This window comes from Schistocerca piceifrons, chromosome 4 (assembly GCF_021461385.2).
Source record: "Schistocerca piceifrons isolate TAMUIC-IGC-003096 chromosome 4, iqSchPice1.1, whole genome shotgun sequence".
Taxonomy (NCBI): Eukaryota; Metazoa; Arthropoda; class Insecta; order Orthoptera; family Acrididae; genus Schistocerca; species Schistocerca piceifrons.
Genome location: NC_060141.1, coordinates 585,616,202 through 585,639,688, shown reverse-complemented (window position 1 = coordinate 585,639,688; position 23,487 = coordinate 585,616,202). Strand labels below are relative to the sequence as shown.

The window sequence follows — 23,487 nt, the reverse complement described above, 5'->3', positions numbered from 1 at the left end:
TACGCAAAAACGGGAACTGCCCATAAACAATTGGTGCTCTTATAAACTGCCTAAGGTTAACCCTATATCACACCTAATGCAAAAGAACCAACTAATTTGTTCAATTTGCCTGGGCTGGAGGAAGTGTGCAATGCTTGAATTTTGATCCAGCACTGTAGGATAGCTACAGTATGCCCATTCTTCCAACAGGTATACAAATGTTTGATAAGGCAAGATCTACCCATAACACTCGATCTCTTATCTCTGACCCTCTCAAAAATAGCATTTTCACGTGGCTTTTTGGAACATGTTGGTATTGTGTACTGTCATGAACAGACAGGTTTGAACATTACGAATCACCTCAAAGAAAGCAATATTGACAACACAGTCAGTACGGATTCAGAAAACATCATTCTTATGAAACACAACTGGCTATTTATTCATAAGAAGAAATGAGTGCTTTATACAGAGGATCTAAAATTGATTCCATATTTCTACATTTCCAGAAGACTTTGACACTGTTCCTCACAAGTGGCTTCTAATCAAATTGTGTGCCTATCGAGTATCATCCCACTGTGTGACTAGTATCATGATTTCCTATCAGAATGGTTACATTTTATTGTAAATGATGGAAGTTCATCAAGTAAGACAGAAGTGATATCTGGTGTTCACCAATGAAGTCTTATACATCGTCTGCAGTTCCTGATGAATGAGGTCTGCTCAAAAAATCCCAGAACATTTGTAATTTAGCACCAGTGGTGCATTGAAGTTAAATGCAATTGGCATCCCTGCACGTGCCTGTGTTTAATGTGTGACAGCCAGAAGTTTCACTGTTGAATGTCTGTTGGTTATTGTTCAGTGCTGTACTGAATACAGTTTGCAAATTTTGAAATGGTAGAGTTAGAGGGGAAACACATCTGCATTAAATTTTGTGTAAAACTTAAGAAAACCTTTACAGAGACACACCAAATTATGCAGGAGGCATATGACGATGAATTCTTAAGCTGTACTTGGTGTTATAAATGGTTCACATGGTTTAAAAACGGCCTGACAGAAGTTAAAGATGACCCTCATTCAGGATGCCCTTCGATGTCTAGCAATGTTGCTCATTATTGGGTACATCAATGAAATTGTGCACGCCAATTGAAAACTGACTGTCCCATGCTAACTGAAGACTGAGTGTCCCAGAGATTGTAGAAGAATGTAACATTTTAGTTGAATCATCTCATAACACCCTCACACAGCATTTGGGAATGCATCACGTTGCTGTCAAGTTCAGTCCACGGCTCATGAGTCAAGACCAGAGAGATCTTAACCTCACAATCTGTGTAGACCTTTTGGTTCATGCAAATTAGAACTAGATGTTCCTTAAGAGAATCATAACTGGTAATGATACATGGGTCTATGTTAAATCTTCACAATAGGTCAGGAGAGCTTCTCCAAGACCAAAAAATGCTCATCAGGTCAGGTAAAATGTCAAAGCCATGCTGATAGTTTGCTTTGACTTTGAAGGAGTAGTTCATCATGAATTCGTGCTGCAAGGACAAACTGATGGCACTATTCGAATGTGTTGTGATACCTGTGAGAAAATGTTAGAAGGAAAGGGCCTGAATAATGCACCTGCACTTTCATCCCTGTTGGTGCACAACTACTGCACAAGAAACAAAATCACTGTGCTGCCTCTTACTCTATACTCTCCAGACCTGGGCCCTGTGGACTTTTTTTTATTTCCAAAGTTGAAACCCCATTGAAAGGAGGAAGATTTGCAATGATAGATGACATAAGAGAAAACTTGCAGACAGCACTTCACACGATCCAGCAAAAGCATACCAATACTACTTCTGGAAGTGGAAACGGAGTTGGGAGCGGAGCATCACATGTGGAGGAGAGTATTTTGAAGGAGATAATGCACAATAAGTAAAAGGTAAGCAGAGAAAAATTGTGCGGATGAAGTTCTGGAATTTTTTGAACAGATCTCGTATATAAACAAGTTATGAGACATTCTGAGCAGCCCTCTTAAGAGTCTGCAGATGATGCTACCATTGATTGTATAGTAAAGTCATCAGAGGAACAAAACCAACTGCAAAATGATTTAGACAAGATATTATATAGTGTGAAAAGTGGCAACTGACTCCAAACAATAAAATGTGTGAAGTCATCCTTAGGAGTATTGAAGATTGGATTTCATAGGCAGAGCACTTAGAAAATACAATATATCCACTAACGAGATTGCTTACAATACTCTTATATGTGCCAACAGCCTTGGCACAGTGGTAACATCAGTTTCTGTCAGTTCACTGAAGTTAAGCGCTGTTGGGCTTGGCTAACACTTGGACGGATGGCCGTATGGTCTGCTGAGTGCTGTTGGCAAGCAGGTTGCATTCAGCACTTGTGAAGCAAATTGAGGAGCTACTTGGCTAAGAAATAGCTACTCCATTCACAAAAACTGACAAAGGCCAGGAGAGCAGTGTGCTGATCACATGCCCCTCCATATTTGCATCCAGTGATGCCTGAGGCTGGGGATACCGTGGCAATCGCTCAGTACCATTACGATCTGCCGAGATCTGTACAGACAGAGTTTAGTCTAGTTTTTACCCTTCTATGTACTATTCTGGTATAACGCTGTGCAGTATGGGATTCTTACCAGATACAGTTGATGGAGGACATTGGAAAAGTTTGAAGATGTGCATCTATACTAACCAAGTAATACACGAAACCGATCCAAGTAATATAAATATGGCTATACCCTATTTACTCGAATCTAAGCCGCACTTTTTTTCCGGTTTTTGTAATCCAAAAAACCGCCTGCGGCTTAGAGTGCAAAGCAAGCGGAAGTTCTGAAAAATGTTGGTAGGTGCCGCCACATCGAACTTCTGCCGTCGAATATATGTAGCGCTACACAGGCATGCTTTGCAGGCACCAAGATAAATACTGGCGCTAAAACCTCTGGGTCAGTAAATAAATTTCAAAAACAAAGATGGAAGATGAGCTTTTTTCTCCGCCCCATGTTTCGACCACTGCATTTTTATACATTATCCAACGAAGTAAATACAAATTCCATATTGTTCATCTTCGAATGTAGCAGCATTTCAATGTACTACGAAAATCCACTGGCAAGACTGTTTGGGATGTTTGTCAATGTGGCCAACTCTACGTTTTGAATTTTTTCCTACTTGTGAGAAGAGATGTTTGCTAATAGGAACTTTTATGAATTGTCAATCACATGCAGTATTCTCTTCACCGTAAGAATAATATGAATATAAACATTTTGGCATGTATTGTTTCGCGTTTGCTGCTATCTCATTTAAATCCTGTCTGCCTAATAAACTACGAAACTAGAGTGAGACAACAGCAAACGCGGAAGAATATACTGTCATGTTTTATATTCGTATTATCCTTATGCATAATAGTGATACAGTCAGAAATGAAGCACGGCAATTGACTAGATTTTTAAATTTAAGATGAATCTAATTTCTGTGCAGAATGTAATGTACTAAAGAGACGCCTGCAAAGATTTTCAAATGGAGAAAAATTTTCGCTAAACTCTCATTCAGAACATCTTCTATCATATGCAGTCTATTATTTGGTTCTTGTTGATCATTATCAAAGAAAGCAGCAGTGTAAGTAACAACAAATTGCAGTCTCATTCCAATGTTTTGCTAATGAGACAATTCCTCTCTCATTTTTTAATGGTAAGCAGCGGCAGCGCGCACTAAAGCAAGCCATGGCGCGATCGGCAACAAGTCGTAAACATTCATCATCAGAATGCGACAAACAACGGATGACACAGTACAATAAGGCATTTTCAGTTTTAGAGTGACGTAAACACCTATAGCAAAGAGAACGGCACTTGTCAGATCAAAGAAAAACAAGCAATGAATTAAAACAAGATGAAGCGCGTGAAGAAGGAAGGGTATCCGTATAAATACGGACGGAGCGCCTGATGCATAGCAATGGCTACCTGGTAAAGCTTAACTGCTAAGCTTACGACTCGAACCAAACTGCTGTACCCGTATCATCATTCATTCCACCTAAATTGTGTCTCATATTACAATGGACCAACTTTGTTTCGATTTGGAGGAGCGGCCATAAACTTTTCTCTTCCCTTGAATTTCGGGTCTCAAATTTCAGGTGCGGCTTAGATTCGGGAAAATTTTTTTTCCTTGATTTCGAGTCTCATTTTTCAGGTGCGGCTTAGATTTGAGTGCGGCTTAGATTCGAGTAAATACGGTATTCATAAACCTCTAAATAATAATGGTAATGAGCTTCAAGTGACTCCAAATGTAACAAGATAAAATAATCATACAGAAGGTGCAACATAAGCGATACACAGAACAACTGACATGTTTGGTACAAACTAAAAGAACATGGCAAGAGCAAGTCAGCAGTGCTCTGTTCATATATAAGTGTGAGTTGCCAGCAGATGGTGCAGCAAAGGCCATGTCACATGCACACTTCCAATAGGCAGCCTCTAGTGGCTGGTCCATGCCGTTACAGTTGGTGGTTGATTCAGATACATAAATGCAGTAACACTACACTCAGTGCACTCATACTCACCCACACAAGCAGCAGGATACAGCTCAATCATTAAAACAGAAGCATTTCTTATGGCAGTGAGGTCTTTAAACAAAATTTAAGCCATCAAATTTCTCCTTGGAATTAAAAAATATTTTGTTGATGCCCACCTACATTGGGAAAAATGACCATCATACTAAAATAAGAGACTCCCACTCAGGAAGATTTAATTGTTCGTTTTTCCCATGTACTGTTCGAAAGTGGAGCAGTAGAGAAACAATCTCATGCTCTTTGAGAGTTGCTTTCCATTAGAATGTTCTAAACAGGGTACTAGCAGTAATAGGCAGCCCGGGTGGCTGACTAGCGGGATAAGGATATAGTGTAGAACAAAGTGGAAATTATATCAAAATGTTAGAAATAGTCAAAATCGAGCTAGAGTAGCCCATTACAGACAGCATTGTGAGGTGCTTAGAAATGTTATTATGAAGGCAAAGAATATGTGGTATGCAAATAGAATAGTTAATTCACAGGATAAAATTAAAACCATATGGTCAGTTGTGAAGGAAGTGTCTAGCCAGCAGCACAAGGTCAACGATATAAAGTCAGTTCGTAGTAAAAATATTTCTGTTACTGATAAATCAGATATAAGTACCGTATTCAACAATCATTTTCTGAGCATTGCTGGTGAATTAAATAAAAATTTAGTTTCTACAGGGAATTGTATAACTTTCTTGGCAAATGTCTTTCCAAAATTGATGTCTGAAACACTCCTCTGTGATACAGACGAGGGGGAGATTGAGTCAACAATTAAATCACTGAAGACTACGGACTCTCATGGTTATGATGGACTGCCTAGCAGAATATGAAAGTACTATGCTGCACATGTTAGTCCTGTATTTAGCCAGATTTGTAATTTTTCCTTTAGAAATGGTCAGTTTCCTGAGTGATTAAAGTACTCAGTAGTAGAGCCACTATTTCTATGCCATCAGTGTTTGCTAAAGTTATTGAAAAGGCTGTGATGTAACGATACTTGATCATTTTATATCACACAATTTGCTATCAAATGTACACTTCGGCTTTAGAAGTCATTTAACAACTGAAAATGCTATATTCTCTTTCTTCTGTGGGGTACTGGATGGGTTAAACAAAAGGTTTCAAATGCTAGGTATATTTTTTTATTTAACTAAGGCGCTTGATTGTGCTGACCACAAAATATTGCTCCAGAAGTTGGACCACTATGTAATATCGGGAGTATCTCACAATTGGTTCACCTCTTACTTTATTACTTAAGCAACGGGTAGCGAATGTTGAGAATGGCTGTGATGTGGAGTCTGAGTGGGGGTATGGTCAAATTGGGGGGGGGGGGGGGGGGGGGGGGTCCCAGGGATCAGTGATGGGGCCACTCCTGTTCCTTTTTATATAAATAATATGCCCACTAGTATCACGAGTAACTTTAAAATATTTCTGTTTGCTGATGACACTAGCTTGGTAGTAAGGGATGTTGTGTGCAACATTGCTTCAGTTTCAAATAGTGCAGTTCATGACCTAGTTCATGGGTTGTAGAAAATAAACTAATGCTAAACCACAGTAAGACTCAGTTTTTACAGTTTCTAACACAAAATTCAACAAAACCTGACATTTTAATTTCACAGAATGGGCATACAATTAGTGAAACTGAACAGTTCAAATTTCTAGGTGTTCTGATAGACAGTAAACTGTCAGTAAGCTACCACTTGAATTCAAAAATTTTAGCAGTAATCAACAAGCTTTCAAATCAAAACTGAAGAGTTTCCTCATGGGTCACTCCTTGTATTCTGTCGAGGAGTTCCTTGAAAAATTAAGCTGATTCTTGTTGTATTGTTGATTGCGTTTACTTAAACTTATGGATTGCCTTTTTTTGAGTTTATACACATTTTATTTTTATCTGTGATTACTTTTATGTTGTAATTTCATACATTGACACGTTCCATGACCTTTGAGATTTGTTCCTCAATTTGGTCCTACAGAACTTGACGTATGAATAAATAAATAAAAAGTGGTTCAATAAACACTCGGCCAAGCAGTTAAGTGTGAACTGCAGAGTAGTCATATAATAAACATAGATGTAGATATATACAGTCTCTGTTAGTCCTATTTGGTATGGGATCACACACTTAACAGTAGCATAAGATGGGATGCACAATTGATGTAAGTAGTCTCCTTTGTAGACAGACTGTGTTTACTAAGTATCAAGCCAATGTACCAAAGACTGCTACCAATCTCACCCATGGATAAGCCTTTGTAATCATTCTATTTCATATATGAAGAAATTGTTAAACCCTGGTATTTGTACATGTCAATTGATTCCAATTGTGACTCAGTGGTGTTGTCACTGAACAACTGCAGAAGATACAGATAATGCCCATCTTATTCAAACTGAGTTAATCCTTTACAAACCCCAAAAAGGGCCTTAGTCTTAGATGGTGGTCTAAAAACACATTTAACACTGAGGGTTTTGGCCTATGACCAACCTTTTTGCAGATACTACTAGCATAAAGCAAAAAAGTTGTAGACTTGAGTGTAGCCTCATTATTCTCATTACTCAAATGACTGAAAGTTTGTTGAAGTGCAACGTGGTGTTCCAAAGTTTGTCAAAGAAGTGCATTACATTAATGCCCCGTTGATGCAAAACCTTCATTGCATTAATGTTTCTGCCACAAATCACACCAAGTAATGGATCGTGTAGTGTTCATGACCAAAGGGAACAATGCACTACAAATTGAAATGTCTGGTAGCACGGAACATTGTATATCTTTTAGAACACTGTTTCTTGGGCATAAGTCTGCACTACTTGGAAGCACAGTTGCTGATGTTGCACAGGAAAGTTCTTACACATCTGAAGTCCACAAGGACATGATTGATTCTGCATGGCTCTGTGAACTCCAACTGATGAGCTACTAGGTGTAGACACTGTAAGCTGAAGTTTGAACTGTCTGCAGACTGATCAGGCAGTGTCCCAAATACCTGCAGCCTGATGGAAGATGGCTTTCCAGGGGCACGTGACTTGCAGAGGTGAGGTAGTGCCATGATAGTAGCTTGTTAGTGGTGGTACTTACACCTCTGGTGGAGAAACTGATACCACACAGTACCATTGCAGCTACTGGAGGTTCAGCTGAAAATAACCCATGTTGGTGTTGATGATGGATTGGTTTCATTTGATCTCAAGAGGTAGTGTCACTAGTGGACCATACCTTCAGCAACCAATGGTAAATGACTGTGTGGCTGGTGGCTGTGTCGCAAGTGATCTTTCGTCCTATCTCCAGAGGTGGTATCAATAGTGGGCCAAAGTTTTGGCAACTCATGGTAAATGACTGCATGGCTGGTGGATGTGCCACAGAAGGTAGCCTTGGGATACAGCAATTGGTTTATATCTAGTTCATGAAATGATTCATTATACTCACTGAGAGTTTAATTCTGTTTCTAAGGAACTGTTTGGCTTCCTATAAGGATTGCTATGTTAATTTCTGCATTTTCTTGGCTGCCTAATTGGAAACCTTATTGTGTCATTGAGTGACTAAGTTTGAACATTTGTGTGGCTTGAAGCCTGATTATATTGCATTCAATGATCAAGTCAACAAGAAATCTTTGGATTATGCAACTTTATCCATACTAGGGAAAGACTTTTGTTTGTGGTTGATTTCATAAGCTCTGTTGAACACACCATTCTAAAATTACTTAGGGACACTGCTGAGGAGGCTAACAGAGAAGTACATTTTGTGTTGATGAGGGCTTGTTTGCCTGAGAGTAATGTTACAACAGCACAGAAATGCTGACCTGCCAGAATGGGTGAAGAGGGAGACTCCACAAAAAAAGTTCCATATCATAAGATACTATCAACAATTTTAACTTTTATTGTGTTTTCCTGTTCTAGATTATATGATCTTCTGGGGAAGCAGTTCATCTTAGGCCTACTGCCAGGAACAAAGATGCTCCGACACGCTGTGTAACAAAACACCTCACTTCACTGTTGACCCCGCAAGTAAGTCACAGTGCACATCACATTAGATTTTCACAACTTTCATACATTCCTTACAAGAACTGCATTTGAGTGACTCTTGAAATTTTAATAAGTTTTGGCATGGCCCCTTCCGTTACTCATATTCCTCTATCATATTCATTATGGTTAACTGAGATTAGATTTGGCGTTGAATGAACCAACCTGTTTTGACATATGTTTGCTTTAACTTACTTTTTTGAGATCCATGCATAAATCAGGAAAAACTGAATCTTTATAGGATCAATTTTTGTTTGTCTGTCTATCTGTTTGTCTGTCTGTTAACACATATTCTTCTCATGAATGGGTGGGCATTGTTGTTGTTGTTGTTGTTGTTGTGGTCTTCAGTCCTATAATCTAACTCTGGTTTGATGTAGCTCTCCATGCTACTCTATCCTGTGCAAGTTTCTTCATCTCCCAGTACCTACTGCAGACTACATCCTTCTGAATCTACTTAGTGTATTCATCTCTTGGTCTCCCTCTACAATTTTTACCCTCCATGCCGCCCTCCAGTACTAAATTGGTGATCCCTTGATGCCTCAGAACATGTCCTACCAACTGATCCCTTCTTCTAGTCACGTTGTGCCACAAACTCCTCTTCTCCCCAATTCTATTCAACTCCTAATTAGTTATGTGATCTACCCATATAATCTTCAGCATTCTTCTGTAGCACCACGTTTCGAAAGCTTCTATTCTCTTCTTGTCTAAACTATTTATCATCCATGTTTCACTTCCATACATGGCTACACTCCATACAAATATTTTCAGAAATGACTTCCTGACACTTAAATCTATACTCGATATTAACAAATTTCTCTTCTTCAGAAACGCTTTCCTTGCCATTGCCAGTCTACATTTTATATCCTCTCTACTTTGACCATCATCAGTTATTTTGCTCCCCAAATAACAAACCTCCTTTACTACTTTAAGTGTCTCATTTCCTAATCTAATTCCCTCAGCATCACCTGACTTAATTCGACTACATTCCATTATCCTCATTTTGCTTTTGTTGATGTTCATCTTATACCCTCCTTTCAAGACACTGTCCGTTCCATTCAACTACTCTTCCAAGTCCTTTGCTGTCTCTGAAAGAATTACAATGTCATCGGCGAACCTTAAAGTTTTTATTTCTTCTCCATGGATTTTAATACCTACTCTGACCTTTCTTTTGTTTCCTTTACTGCTTGCTCAATATACAGATTGAATAGCATCGGGGAGAGGCTACAACCCTGTCTCACTCCCTTCCCAAGCACTCCTTCCCTTTCATGTCCCTCGACTCTTATAACTTCCATCCGGTTTCTGTACAAATTGTAAATAGCCTTTCGCTCCCTGTATTTTACCCCTGCCACCTTCAGTATTTGAAAGAGAGTATTCCAGTCAACATTGTCAAAAGCTTTCTCTAAGTCTACAAATGATAGAAACGTAGGTTTGCCTTTTCTTAATCTAGCTTCTCAGATAAGTCGTAGGGTCAGTATTGCCTCACATGTTCCAATATTTCTACGGAATCCAAACTGATCTTCCCCCGAGGTCGACTTCTACCAGTTTTTCCATTCGCCTGTAAAGAATTCACGTTAGTATTTTGCAGCCGTGACTTATTAAACTGATAGTTCGGTAATTTTCACATCTGTCAACACCTGCTTTCTTTGGGATTGGAATTATTATATTCTTCTTGAAGTCTGAGGGTATTTCGCCTGTCTCATACATTTTGCTCACCAGGTGGTAGAGTTTTTCAGGACTGGCTCTCCCAAGGCCGTCAGTAGTTCTAGTGGAATGTTGTCCACTCCCGGGGCCTTGTTTCTACTTAGGTTCTTCAGTGCTCTGTCAAACTCTTCACGCAGTATCGTATCTCCCATTTCATCTTCATCTACATCCTCTTCCAGTTCCATAATTTTGCCCTCAAGTACCTTGCCTTTGTATAGATCCTCTATGTACTCCTTCCACCTTTCTGCTTTCTCATTCTTTGCTTAGAACTGGGTTTCCATCTGAGCTCTTGATATTCATACAAGTGGTTCTCTTTTCTCCAAAGGTCTCTTTAATTTTCCTGTAGGCAGTATCTACCTTACCCCTCGTGAGATAAGACTCTACATCCTTACATTTGTCCTCTAGCCATGCCTGCTTAGCCATTTTGCACTTCCTGTCAATCTCATTTTTGAGACATTTGTATTCCTTTTTGCCTGCTTCATTTACTGCATTTTTATATTTCCTCCTTTCATCAATTAAATTCAATATTTCTTCTGTCACCCAAGGATTTCTACTAGCCCTCGTCTTTTTACCTACTTGATCCTCTGCTGTCTGCATTACTTTGTCCCTCAAAGCTACCCATTCTTATTCTACTGTATTTTTTTCCCCCATTCCTGTCAATTGTTCCCTTATGCTCTCCCTGAAACTCTGTACAACCTCTGGTTTAGTCAGTTCATCCAGGTCCCATCTCCTTAAATTCCCACCTTTTTGCAGTTTCTTCAGTTTTAATCTACAGTTCATAACCAATAGATTGTGGTCAGAGTCCACATCTGTCCTTGGAAATGTCTTCCAATCTGGTTCCTAAATCTCTTTCTTACCATTATATAATCTTACTGAAACCTGTCAGTATCTCCAGGCTTGTTCCATGTATACAACCTTCTTTTATGATTCTTGAACCAAGTGTTAGCTATGATTAAGTTGTGCTCTGTGCAAAATTCTACCAGGCTGCTTCCTCTTTCATTTCTTACCCCCAATCCATATTCATCTACTACATTTCCTTCTCTTCCTTTTCCTACTATCGAATTCCAGTTGCCCATGACTATTGAGTTTTCATCTCCCTTCACTACCTAAATAATTTCTTGTATCTCATCATACATTTCTTCAATTTCTTCATCATCTGCAGAGCTAGTTGGCATATAAACTTGTACTACTGTAGTAGGCGTGGGCTTCGTGTCCATCTTGGCCACAATAATGCGTTCAGTATGCTGTTTGTAGTAGCTTACCTGCACTCCTATTTTTTTATTCATTATTACACCTACTCCTGCATTACCCCTATTTGATTTTGTATTTATAACCCTGTATTCGCCTGACCAAAAGTCTTGTTCCTCCTGCCACTGAACTTTGCTAATTCCCACTATATCTAACTTTAACCTATCCATTTCCCATTTTAAAATTTCTAACGTACCTGCCCGATTAAGGTATCTGACATTCCATGCTCCGATCTGTAGAACGCCAGTTTTCTTTCTCCTGATAACGACATCCTATTGAGTAGTCCCCACGCGGAAATCCGAATGGGGGATTATTTTACCTCCAGAATATTTTACCCAAGAGGACACCATCATAATTTAACCATGCAGTTAATCTGCATGCATATGAAGTTGAAATCTATCTCATATACTAACGCCTATGTCTCCTGATGGCATAAAAAATTTAAGTTTCAAGTCAGTGCAATCAAAAGATATGACTAGTTATTTCACATACATTGATACTCACAAATTCGCTTATCAAAACTTATGGGGTACTTTCTGTTACCCTAAAACCATGAAAATTAACAAGACGCAAGGTTTCACAGGAAAAGTGAATGATAAATCCAAAAATTAGTAAACTGTAAATACACCACATAAAAAATATTTTTTGCCATTACAAAGTCATATTGCACTCATAATCTGTCAAAAATCTCAGGAAATATTGCAAGGATTTTTATCTGGATCTCAGTAATGTGTACAGTGACCCAAGAGGAAGATTTGTGTGCATAATTTATAAATATTTCATGCTAAATGGCCAAGTCGTGATGACATGAAATCCCCTGCTGTTGTGAAAATAATACCTTTGCCATCTAGCGGTGACAGGCATAAGGCCACCCAATTACCATACTGATAATGTATGTCTGTGACACATACAGCATCCGTAATGTTTCAAAGGAAAATAATACTGGTAATGCTGCAGGACAGCATTTCTATAGTTTGAGATGAGGTTCCAGTATCCCATAACAATTTGATATTTGCCTAACAACAGTAGCCTTATGGCCAGCTGAACTATTTTCTTCTCTGGAGACTTCCATCAAATTTTACCAGTAATCGCAAAAGTGATGAAAGCAGATGGAGTTGATATGTCTTCAATTGCCAGTTAGCATGGCATCTTAATATATCTCCAAAATTAATAAAATAAAATATGAAAAAATTACAACAGAAAATGAGAAATTGCACAAAAAAATTTGAACTTAAAATTAAAAAACTCTTGAAAGTTTTGGAATTCTCAGGATGTTATACTGATAACAGGTGAAAATCATCCAGTTTCTCAGTTCCAGGTAATGATGGTCTACCTACAAACATAATGAAGTTTGTATATAACCCTCAGAGCACAAGTCCTATTTGTATTTTTATTTAGTGACCAGTTCAATAAGCAGACGGGTGACACTGTGATGGGGAGACCTTTGTCACTGCTGCTAATCATTTTTTGTAAGATTTTGAGAAAGATGCCCTGGAGTTGGCAACATTAAAACCTGTCTGCCTTTTTCCCATGTGTAGACAACACTTCTCCCACTGAGTCTCATGGCAGTGAGTTTTGCACAGCTATTTAGAAAATCTAAATTCAATCCTACCAAACATTTGCTTTATTGGTAGTATAGAAAAGGATGGCTGCCTGCCCTCCATTGATGTGTTGGTCAGGAGGGAGGATGATGGTATCTTGGGCCATGTCATTGGTAGCAAGCCATTTAATACTGATTTCATATCTTCAGGCTGACAGTTATTACCATCTGTCTCAGTGTGAAGATGTACTTTCTACCATAGTTCATAGGACACATGTAATTTTAGACCCTGAAAGTGCCAACTGAGTTAGCCAGCCTTCAGTTACCTTTTTTCAGAATGGGGATAGTGAGACATAGCATTACCAAGTAACTCTGAATTGGGTGGACAATGAGAACGAGGCAGTGTCTAAGCCAAAAGCTTTTCTGCCTTTTATGGGTGACCCTCCAGGCCACCATGCGTTGTTGCCATTTTTCAGGGTGCACTCAGCCTCGTGAAGCCAATTGAGGAGCTACTCAACCGAATAGTAGTGGCTTCGGTCAAGAATACCATCTTACGACCAGGAGAGTGGTGTGCTGACCTCACGCCACTCCTATCCGCATCCTCCATCGAGGATGACATGGCGGTCAGATGGTCCTGGTAGACCACTTGTGGCCTGAAGACGGAGTGCTTTTTTTTTTTTGTCTTTTGCAGGTAGAATTTGTAACAGAATTGGTTATATTCTGAAGAAATATGGAGTGAAGTGAGTTTTTTGATCACTGTCTATGATTAAAGCCCTTTTTAGGATCTGTAAAGGATGATTAATCTTGGTTTGTATCAGGTGAGTGTCTACCTTATCCCCTGCAGTTCTGGCATGCCATATATTGGTCAGACCAATAGGACTTTGAAAGAGTATTGTATAAAGCATACACATTTACAAAAGCTAGAAAAAACTGACATTTCAGAACACTGCCTTAGTACTGGTCATCCTATGGACCATAACAACATAGAGATTCTAGTGCGCAATTCCAGTTACTGGGATGGCTTTGAGATTGCACTAACATATGGCTTTATGAATAATTACAGAAGATTTTGTCTTAATTCAGCTTGGAATTCTGCTCCCTCACCAGTTAAACAACAGTGGGACAGAGTTAGAAATACATGTTCATCTTCTGTTGGTCAATGTTTCACAGTCAATATAGTCTTCTGTTAGTCATCTTTGGTTGTGTGGTGGCACTAGTTTTTTACTATGTGTGTTGTCTTTCTGTATACATGACCTTTTTGTTTCCACATCAGTGCAATACCACCCACCAGGGGTTTAAAACACCATGCATAGCTTTCTCTAATAGTATTTGCAATTTGAAAATGATGGAATGTCCACCTGTTGAAATATTGTTGACTGTCAAGAACATTGTCCTCCTGCATTCCTGTAAGGTATTTGAAAATCCTAATAACTTTCACTTAACTTCATGAATTCGTGATGGCACTCACCTCATTTATGAATGCTCCAACAAGTGATAAGTAAGGCGCTGGGTAAGTAGTAAAAATACCAGCAGTACCAAGGGGACCAGTCACCTGACGATCTCCATGATCAAAATTGTACAAAGCATCTGAAAAAAAATATATAACTGTGTGCCCATTGTAATTCAAATGAAACCAAAACATTTGATTTTAATAATGACTACACTAACAGAAACAATTATGAGGAACAGCCAATGTTTTGCCAGATTTAAATGCACATATGCATATTCAGGATACCTCACTAATTATTTTAGCTTGCAAGGCTACAAAATTAAAGAGATATGTAATGAGTTAAAAAATAAAACAATAGAGCAGTAGTATAATAATGACTTATCATTATGATACAAATTATTAAAGTTTTTAACATAGCTGTTACTATTACATTGTAGAATGCTGTTCTTTAACTGCAGCCTGTACAAGGGGAAAAGTGGTTTTATGATACACCAAACTTTTATGATGTGGCCAAAAAGTCCTCTTTAAGGAAATGTGATTTTGGTGCTTGTTACTGTGGCCTTCAACCCAAAGACATGTCTGATGCAGCTCCTCTTGCTAATCTCTCCTATGCATCTTCACCTCTGCAAAACTATGACAATCAAGATCCATTTGAATTTGATTACTGACTCTCTCTCTCTCTCTCTCTCTCTCTCTCTCTCTCCTCTCTCTCTCTCTCTCCACCCCAGTGCTGAATTCACGATCAACCAGTTCCTTCTTTTAGGCATAATGTGCCCTACATTTCTTTTTTCCCCAATTCAGTTTATTACCTCTTCTTTAGTTATCCAATACATTCATCTAATCATCAAGATTATCCTGCAGTGCCATATTTCAAAAGCTTGCTATAACTTCTTTCAAAGACATCTATTCTTTTCAGTTGATCTACCAAGTCCTAGCTGTCCCTGACAAAATTAAGATGTCATTGGCAAATATGAAAGTTACAATTTCTCCTCTCTGAACTTTAATTTCATTTCCAAAATTCTCCTTCATTTCCAACACAGCTTGCTCAATGTACAGATAGAATAACAATGGGGATGGGTTTTAGCCTTGTATCACTGTTTACTCAACCACTGCTTCCCTTTCATGTCCTCCAACTCATAAATCCAGTATCATTTCCATAGATGCCCTTTTTATCTCTATATTTTATATGCAATACCTTCAGAATTTCACAAAGTTTGCTTCAGTCAACTTTTTCAAAAGCCTTTACCAAAAATAAAAATGTCAAACACAAAGTTTGCTCTTTGGTAACATACCTCCCATGATTAGTAACAGGGTCAGTATTGCCTTCTGTGTGTCTTCATTTCTCTGGAACCAAGACTAATACGAGGGTGGTTAGAAAAGTTCTCAGAGTGGAATAGCAAAGAAGTACTTACATCACTGAAACTTTTTCTATTTTTCAGTGTAGTCTCCTTGTAGATTAATGCTCTTGGTCCAACAACCTTCCAGTGCCTTGATCCCATCTTGAAAATTAGTTTCCTCCAGGCCTGCAAAATAGTTATCAACTCCGGCTATCAATTCTTCGTTTGAAGTGACTCTTCGTCCACCAAGAAAAATTTTCAGTTATGGGAAGAGATGGAAGTCTATGGAGCCATATGAAGTGAATAAGGTGGGTGTGGCAACAATTCATACCACAGTTCATGTAATTTTGCCATGGCGACAGCACATGTGTGCAGATGCGCATTGTCTTGAAGGAAAATGTCTTTCTTCCTTGTTAAACCTGGCCTTTTTTCGCATATCTTTTGTCTCAATTTGTCCAGAAGGTTATCATAGCATTCTCCATCAATTTTTTGCCCGATGATGACATGACCTTTCCTGCCGAAGGAATTGTCTTAGCTTTCTTTGGTGGCAGAGAATCAGCATGTTTCCAAAGCTCTGATTGTTGTTTAGTCTCTGGGGTATAGTAGTGCACCCAAGTTTCATCTAACTGGTGCAAAAAATCTTGTTTGTTTCTCCTAAAATGGGCCAAACATTGTTCCGATATGTCCATTCTCAGCTGTTTTTGAACCAACATCAGGAGTCGCGGCACCCATCTTACAGATAATTTTCTCATTTCTAATTCTTCAGTTAAAATATGATATACCCTTTTGGATGACATCTGGCAAGCATGAGAAATTTCACACACTTTCAACCAGCAATCCTCCATGACCATTTTGTGCACTTCTGCAATTATTTCTGGAGTAGTCATACACCTTGGCCGACCACTGCATGGATCATCATCTAAGCTCTGCTGACCAAATTTAAATTCATTTGTCCACTTGGCAACAGTTGAATAAGAAGGAGCAGAGTCCCCCAGTGTATTCTGAAAATCAGAATGAATATCCTTTGCTTTCATACCTTTCTTTATGATGTACTTAATCACTGCTCGAATCTCAATTTTTTCCATCTCGCAAATTACTAGGTGGCAGCAACAACAGAGCCACATCAGCATCGCAGCTCTCTTCCAAGAGCACTGATGTGGCACATGTTTACGGGCAACTGTCCAGTGAATATTACATGTACAACTTGTTGCGCTCGCACTGACCTCTCATGGGGATTCCGAGAACTTTTCAAACCACCCTCGTATTCAATTTCTACAAGCTTTTCCATTCGTCTGTAAATAATTTGTGTCAGTATTTTGCACTTATGATTTACAAAAGTGATGGTTCGGCAGTATTCAAATGTGCCAACACCCCTCTTTGGAATTTGAATTGTCACATTCTTCTTGGAGCTGAGGGTATTTTTCCCACCTCATACTTTGCATACCAAATGTAATACCATCATAGCTGGCTCTCCCAAAGATGTCAGTAAATCTGAGGGAATGCCATCTTCTTGAAGTGCCTTTCTTTGGCTTAGTTCTTTCAGGGCTCCATCACAATTATTTCACAGTATCATATCCCCCATCTCACATTTGTATTCTCTGCATCTACATTTACATCAGTTCTCTTCAAACCACTGTGAGTGCATGGTGGATATGATTTTCTAATGAGCCAATTTATACAGCTTCTTCCTGTTCCATCTGAGTGTGGAGCATGGAAAGAATGTTTGCTTCAATGCATATGAGCAAGATTTAATTAATCTAATTTTGACTTCTTGATCCCTATGCAAGCAATATGTATGAGTTTGTAGTATATTCTAGATTTATCACTTAAAAGTACTTCTTGAAACAACGTAAAAAGGCTCTCATGGAACAGGTCGCATCTGTCTTCAAACATCTGCCAGTTCCATTTTTTCAGTGTTTCTGTGTTGCTCTACCATAGGCCAAACAAACATGAGACCATTTGTGCTGCCTTCATAGTCCTGTCTGGTACAGGTCCCACACTCAGGAGCATAGGTGTAGGATGAATTATACAATTGTTTTAAGAGCATTTCCATTGTAGACTGATTGCTTTTTCTTAGTATCCTACCAATGAAACTGAAGTCTGTAGCCAACTTTCTATCTATGACTGAGCCTATGTGATTGTTCCATTACAGAGTCCTACAAATTGTTACACCAAGGTATTTGTATTATTTGACCAATTCTGATTGTGATTCATTGATGCTGTAATCATATGATGCTTACTTTTTTGTGGAATACAAATTTTATATTTTACCTGTTCACCAAGCGGTGGCAGAACGCACACACAAAAGAAGGTTGTATTTGGGCAAGCTTTTGGAGCCAGTGGCTCTTTATTCAGGCAGAAGGGTTGAAGGGGAGGAAGAGGAGTGAACAAAAAGGACTGGAAAGGTCAAAAAAAGGGGTAAATTTTGGGAAAGTCACCCAGAACTGGGAGTCAGAGATCTCCTCTGACCAATGGTTGTGGGTGACTTCCCCAAAATCTATCCCTTTTCCTAGACCTCTCTAATCCTTTTCCTTCAACCCTCTTCCTTCCCCTTCAACCCTTCTGCCTGAAAAAGGAGCCACTGGCTCCAAAAGCTTGCATTATTACAACCTTCATTTATGTGTGTGCTCTGCTGCCACTTGGTGTGTAGATTTTTTATCTATCCAATGAAATCATTTTGTCAAAAATTGATTGTTTCCTTTGTTAAATTTTATATTTTGGAGCTTAATGCAGCAAGTTGTCCATATTTGCACCATGTTGAAATGGCTTTGAGACATGGCCATTTTTAGACTGTTATTGATAATAGACAACTGCTTCATTCATGAAAAGTCAGAAGTTACTATTAATATTTTCTGCGAAGTCATTAACATACAACATGACCAGCAAGGGTGCAACACACATCCCTGGGGAACTCTGGAAGTTACTTCTACATCTGTCTATGACTCTCCATCCAAGATAATATGTTGCATCCTTCATACCAAGAAGACAATCCAGTCACAAGTTTTGTTTGATACCCATATAAAAACATACTTCTGATAAAGGTATTGGTGTGGTAATGAAAGAAGCTTTTGAGAAGCTGAGAAATAATGCATATTTCTGACCACTTTGATCCACGTCTTTCAGGATGGCCTGCAAAAAAAAGCATGAGTTGGGTATCACATGATTGATGTTGGCATGGAGGATGTTATTTTGTTGCAGATGTCTCATTATGTTTGGTTCAGAATACATTCTAAGATTCTATTACAAACGGATGTAAATGATATTCAGGTATAGTTCTGTTGGTCACTTATGCTGCTTTCCTTGCAGGCATGTGAGACCGGTGCTTTTTTCCAACTACCGGACACAATATTATTAGAGGGATCTCTGGTATATCATGGTAAAAAAGTGGTTAACACAGCTATAAGTGCTCAATAGAATCTGATAGGAATCCATTGGGCCCTTGAACTTTGTTGAGATGTTTCTTAACATCACTGCCAATAATATCTTTATGAGTCATTTCTGCGGTGAGGTGAGAATGAAACTGTGGCAATCCTAATAGATTTTCCTTTGTGAAGGAAGATTTGAAAACAGAGTTCAGTATTTTGACTTTTCCATTGATACCCTTAATCTGAGTTCCCTTGTCATCAATGAGTGTCTGGCCACTATTTGTATTTTCACTAACAGCCATTACATATGACCAGAATTCCTTTGGATTTTTTGAGAGCTCTTTCAATAATATTGTGCTGTGGTGGTCACTGAAGGGTTCATATATTGCCCTCTTGACAGCCAAATGCATTTTATTTATCATATCTCTAGCTATAGCCTTATGTTTTGTTTTATAACTATTATGCAGTAGTCTCTGCATATTGAGATGTTTATTTACTGTGAATTTTTACCAAGGAGGGTCCCTCCCAACATGAACTGTTCTTCCAGGTACATATCTATCCAGTGCATGGTCAATTATTCATTTAAACTTGAACTACAGTTATTCTACATGCTCCTGTCCAGAGCCAAATGTTTCAAGTTCTTCAATGAGATATGACTCAACAGCCTCTATTTTTAGGTTTCGGAACATATAAACATTTCTACTTATTTTAGTTGGCATTTGTACTTTGATAATTGTTGTTGCTGCAACTGCCTCATTGTCACTGATACCAATTTTAATGCAGACAACCTCAAAGAGAGTAAGTCAACTTGCTGCCATTAGATGCAATATATATACACTATGAGAGGACTTCTGACCAATGTATTTTAAGTAGTTTTCAGAGAAAGCAATTAGTATTGTTTTGCAGGCTGCCTTGTCATGTTCACCTCTTACAAAGGTGTAAATTTTCCAATTGATTGTTAAATGACTGAAGTCTCCTCTGACAATAACAGTGTGATTGAGGAACATAAGCACCAGTGAACTGCAGTTCTCACTTATATCTGATGAGCCTCCACACCTGATAGTGAGTCTTCATGAAACAACCTACAGGTGGGATGGAGCTTCAATTTCTATTTCAATAGATGTGAGTTTCTTGTCTACCTTGAGAAAAAGATCTCTTATGCTTCCCACTGATCTATCCTTTTATTATACACAAAATTACCAGTGGTGTAAATAATCTATGGCAACTGCCGACATATCTATGCAAACACTGTTTTCGTGGTCGAATGTCAACCCTTGAGACATCTTTCGCAGTACACAATAATCTCTGATCATCTGATGCCTGCCTCACCAGGCTAGGACGCCCTTTCCACAGCAACTATCGATGCACTTTAGTAACATCGTTCTGCTGATATTACAGAAATGTTGGTGTGGTTATTTTACATGGTGCTGACATCAGAAGAGAGCAAAATTAACCGTATTTCTACAGCATCACATAACTGAGTTTAGAGCGCAGCATACTCTAAGCCTTATTTCATACCAATGAACCATTATAATAGTATAATTTACATTCATTGACAAATAATGATCAGTAATTGTCATTATGGTGTATTCTAACTGTAACTGTTCCTTCATAGTTATGTATTACGTTATCTAATCATGAATGTGTTTTCTGATTGGCTACTTATGATGTCATACTCAGAATGGTGGGTGTGACCAGCCCTATTAATACCCATTCCCTCCATGCACAGTCAGCAGTTACACAAGCATAGAGGGTCAACGGAACTCATCTAGCAGTGTCCATCCGCTACTTGGGCTATAATTTATTACCATTTCTCTTATTTTTATATTTCTTTATATGCTTATTATAACGTCTATACTACTTTGGCAATATATCTTTACAGAGTCTGAAGATGACTCTTTCACAGAGCCAAAACCGGTCACTCGCTCCATAAAAAAATATTTTAACAAGATTGCGATCAAGACTGTTTTAAATTTTAATTTTAACCCAGGCAGCTGACTGTGTGTGGAGTGCACACAGGGGTTTTTATATTAGGCAACTTTCCATCCAGTCCAGTAACGATTGCTATTGGAAACCCATAAGTAGCAGAGTAAGAGAACAAGAAATGCCTCCCACATGTGAAAGTATTAAAATCCTAGTGGTTAACTGCCAAAGCATTCACACCAGAGTTTAAAGCGCTCCTAAAAAGCAGTGAAGCTCACATAATATTAGGCACAGAAAGTTGGTTGAAACTTGAATTTGATAGGAGTGAGATTTTTGTGGAAAACGTAAGTGCATATCAAAAGGGTAGGCTAACAGGAAATGGAGGAGGTGTATTTGTCACAGTGGACAAGAAACTCAAATCCACCAAGATAGAAATTGAAGCCATTGTTAGTGTAGCTCTGTTTCCTGAGTGTCCCCTGCAGCACCAGTGCAATGTGTGCTCCAAAGTGACTCACCATACAAGATTGCCAAGATGTGGTGGATATGTCACCAGAACAGCTCAACCATGTTCACATTTGTGTTACCAGTTAGAGAAGCTATCTTGCTCAGGTCACTACCTACGTTGTCCAACCTGACCCTATACAATCAGTTCCCTACCCCACTCACTATCACTATTTGATCATTTTTAATGAAATCCTTACACAAAGGTCCTAAGTGCTGTCATCTGATTCAGCTCAGCACTTAGCTTGAAAATGCTAGTGACCTGATACTCGTCCTTTAACTTCTCCTTCAATCGTGGTCCTACATCTCTGCCATGACTGCTACCTAGTAGCAATACTCACTTCTTCCTAACATTTGTATTATTCCTAGCCTGTCAATTCACGGGTAGTGTCTGCTGCACATTTTCTACTCCTACACTATCTCAAGACTCTCCTCTCCCCTCAACTCTGAGCTCTAACCTGTTACAGATATGACACAATAACGTTATGAGACTGCAGTCTCCTCCTCTAGCCTTGTTACCAGCTGGCAGTTCCCAACCACCGCCTCACCTGTCACTCTTAAGCAAGGACCTTTTCAGGGACCTAGGCATTCTTACCCTTGTATGGCAATGCATATATTCACTAATGGTACTTTTGGTTAATAATAACTAGAATAACTGCACAACTCTCAACCAAAATCATAAAAATGTCCATACAACATTTTAATGTCTATAAATGGGTCAAAATGGATTTTTATATTCTGGTGCAAAATGTCTTAAGAGATTATTGGCAGATATCAGGCAGATATTCAAAATTAGGATAAAAGACTATCTCATTTGTAAGTCCCCCAACTTATCACAATATTTGAACTCAGAGATACAAAATTCTGCATAACTTCATTAGTCACTGTCATCACCCATCCAGCCCCTTCCTTTTCCCATTCCAGCACTACATAGCTGTCATTCCACCACCTCACCCAGTCTTTTTATTTCTCTCCTTTTCTGCTACTTCCCCTCCCCCCTTCCCACCTCTCCACTCCTCTGTCTAACCAGCAGCACTTCATTGTCTGCCACCCCCACCAAACTATCCCTCCCCCTCTCCCTCCCCACCCTAGCTCCCTCCTTACCCCCACCCAGCTGCCACTCCCATCATGTGGTGGTGCTGCCACTCGCAGTGTGGTTTCAGTTGCCTGAGACTGTAGTTGCGAGTACATGCACGCACGTGCTCGAGCGTCTGTGTGTGTGTGTGTGTGTGTGTGTGTGTGTGTGTGTGTGTGTGTTGTTGTTGTTGTTGTTGTTGTTGATGATGTTGTTGTAATCACTGAAAGCTTTAATCGTGAGAGTCTTTTTATTGTGCCTATCTGCAACTCAGCAACTCTACTATACGGTGAGTAGCAACTTTCCTTCTCATAATGTTATTATATTCCATCCTGGATTTTCTATTGTTTGTATTAAATAGATCTTGAAATTGTCAGTATACAGGTAGCTGATGATGGTTGTGTAAACCAAATGCTTTGTTTGAAGTGTAAGATAACAACAGCTGCTGAATAGTATAAGAAAGATAATGGCTCTTCTCAAAGTAGCTGCTTTTATTCCATTATAAAGTAATACCTATTATTATCAGCTTGAATAGATTATCACAGGTCATAATTTGCCATACATATACTTTAATATACTTGTAGAAGCAGAAACAGTGGCTGCTTGTCCCTGTTAATATACAACTTGACTACTTCCACATCTTTAAATATTCTCCTCAGGTTTATGGAACATGATACACAAATGAATGAATGTGATAGGAGATATTGGAAATCAACTACTACTGCTGAATTCAATGCAGATTTTGCAGTGGTTGCTGTTAAAGAAGCTTCTTATGTATATTTTGCTACTATACCCTCAGTTTGAGGCAAATAAAAATCCA

At 38.8% G+C, this 23,487-nt stretch overlaps 1 protein-coding gene across 1 annotated transcript in view; it reads right to left on the bottom strand.

The window, feature by feature from the left end:
- The window catches only part of LOC124796268 (aquaporin-9-like), a 230,896-nt gene that overhangs the window by 49,316 nt on the left and 158,093 nt on the right, over positions 1 to 23,487 (bottom strand). Inside the window, exon 5 of the mRNA XM_047260381.1 lies at positions 14,485 to 14,603. The gene's annotated coding sequence lies outside the window, so the exon portion shown is untranslated. The remainder of the gene's footprint in view (positions 1 to 14,484; positions 14,604 to 23,487) is intronic.